Genomic DNA, 2,500 nt, shown 5'->3' on the forward strand with positions numbered 1-2,500 from the left:
GCCGGGAGTGGGTAATTTGCGCGCCTGCTGCCTTCCTTGGATGTGGTAGCCGTTTCTCAGGCTCCCTCTCCGGAATCGAACCCTGATTCCCCGTTACCCGTTACAACCATGGTAGGCGCAGAACCTACCATCGACAGTTGATAAGGCAGACATTTGAAAGATGCGTCGCCGGTACGAGGACCGTGCGATCAGCCCAAAGTTATTCAGAGTCACCAAGGCAAACGGACCGGACGAGCCGACCGATTGGTTTTGATCTAATAAAAGCGTCCCTTCCATCTCTGGTCGGGACTCTGTTTGCATGTATTAGCTCTAGAATTACCACAGTTATCCAAGTAACGTGGGTACGATCTAAGGAACCATAACTGATTTAATGAGCCATTCGCGGTTTCACCTTAATGCGGCTTGTACTGAGACATGCATGGCTTAATCTTTGAGACAAGCATATGACTACTGGCAGGATCAACCAGGGAGCTGCGTCAACTAGAGCTGAGCAGCCGGCCGCCCGGGAGTGTGTCCCGGGGGCCCGCGCGAACACGCAAGCGTCCGCTCAATCATTCTGCAAACAGGAGGAGGCTGAGCTCCCCTGCACAATACACCTCGAAACCCTCTCAGGTCCCGGCGGCGCGCAGCGCCGTCCCAAGTACTTGGTCGGGTTCGAGAGAGGCGCAATCGCCCGGAGTTAGGCGAGTAGACGCTTTCGGTGCGACCACCCGTGCTCCCAACTGAGCTTGCCGCTGCCGACAGAGGCCCGGGAGCGTGCTGTCGTGGCATTGCCGGCGGGAGACAACACGCGCCACCTACGGTGACCGGCAGCTCCAACGCCAGCGCCACAGAAGGACAAAAGCCCCACTTGGGTGCCGAAGCGAACTCTCCCAGCACAGCGCACGCGCCAACACATCCGCACAGCTGCGATACAAACCACCAGCGAGAACCGCTGGGGCGACCGAGCAGCAGACGGCGTCGCGGCGCCGAGCGCCGGGCGGCGGCGCATCCTCAACGCACACAGTCCTCAATCGGACCAGCACACTGAAGATGTCCACCGCGCTTCGCACCGGGCCCGCGAGGACCTACTTTGGCCGCACGGCGCCGCGCGCAGGGTGCGCCGGCGCGCAGCTGCGACGCCTGCCGCGTCCGTCGGCCGGCGCGCCTGCCACTGGCCGCCCCCACCAGCCGGCTGTAGCGCGTGCGCCCACGCACCGCGCGGCCAGCACGCCGGGAGGCGCCCCCTCACCGGCCGGGGACGGTCCCACCCAGCCACCGCCGCGTATCGCTTCACACCCAGATGCCGTTCAGTTTCGTCGGCATGGTGGGTATCGCTGGAACAACCGGTTCGTACCTCAACCTATCGTCGCCATCACCGATTCACCCCTAGCGAGAACAACCGCACCACAACAGGTTACCATTTGTTCATTTGCGTAACTTCACCAGAAAACGCAGGCGTCCATCGCCATTTGCAACTTCAACGATTATTGCATGCCTGTGTCAGGTGTCACGCCACACTACGTCTGCCCACATACACGCAACAAAATGTGCACGCCTAGACAATACGTGGAAGGTGGCCCCCGTACGTATGCGATGTCCATTGCTCGAACGACTGTCAACCGGCCTCTGTAGCATGTCGCAGATATGGAACGCGGTGCACCATGCCATCACGGTGTGTGAGGAGAGACGACTAGGTCCGAATACATCAACAGACAGCTCATGCTGATCGCCATCCACGGCGTCCGTTCCTCCCACACGTCTCTATGGCGTACCACACTGCAATCCAGCTCTCATAGGGAGACGACACGTAGCTGCGTGCACAATATTTGCACTGTATGGTCCGCCGTTTTTGGGCGCAGTCGTTGTACGGTCACACATGTGCCACGATGTATCATTCGGTACATAAGGACGAATGTGCAGTACAGATTGTGGTTTACGCGTACGACATTAGCGGACGGTTGACACAGGCCGCACCACAACGTAGCCTGAGTACGTCGCATGCGAAGGGCATTGAACATGCAAACTTCTCACCAACCAGCTTGCGAAGGCAGGGGGGCAAGGTGGGGACGTGGGGAGGGGCGGCATGTACGTCCTGCTGCCATCCACATTACAGTGTACAGCAGGAGCATGTGGAAAGTCAGCAAGACTTGCAAGGTGTTTAACATGAAGCGATACACAGGGGAGCGGGCAGTGCGAGTAGCGAACTATATTGCGAGGGTTGCGGGTGGGCAACACTACACTAATTGAACGAGTCGTATAACAATTACAGAGCAGGTTTAGGCGACAACATGGGTTACGTTAGGGGACAACGTGGGTTACGTTAGGGGACAACGTGGGTTACTTTAGGGGACAACGTGGGTTAGGTTAAGGCACAACGTGGGTTAGGTTAAGGCACAACGTGGGTTAGGTTAAGGCACAACGTGGGTTAGGTTAAGGCACAACGTGGGTTAGGTTAAGGCACAACGTGGGTTAGGTTAAGGCACAACGTGGGTTAGGTTAAGGCACAACATGGGTTAGG

The 2,500-nt window shown here is 58.0% G+C and overlaps 1 non-coding gene across 1 annotated transcript in view; it reads right to left on the minus strand.

Annotated features, from left to right (window-relative positions):
• LOC124729101 overlaps positions 1–470 on the minus strand; it is a 1,909-nt gene extending 1,439 nt beyond the window's left edge. Inside the window, exon 1 of the ribosomal RNA XR_007007534.1 lies at positions 1–470. This exon is cut by the window's left edge and continues 1,439 nt beyond it. This is a non-coding gene — a ribosomal RNA (small subunit ribosomal RNA).
• Between the last annotated feature and the right edge of the window lie 2,030 nt (positions 471–2,500).

This window comes from Schistocerca piceifrons, unplaced genomic scaffold (genome assembly GCF_021461385.2).
Source record: "Schistocerca piceifrons isolate TAMUIC-IGC-003096 unplaced genomic scaffold, iqSchPice1.1 HiC_scaffold_1192, whole genome shotgun sequence".
Lineage (NCBI taxonomy): Eukaryota > Metazoa > Arthropoda > Insecta > Orthoptera > Acrididae > Schistocerca > Schistocerca piceifrons.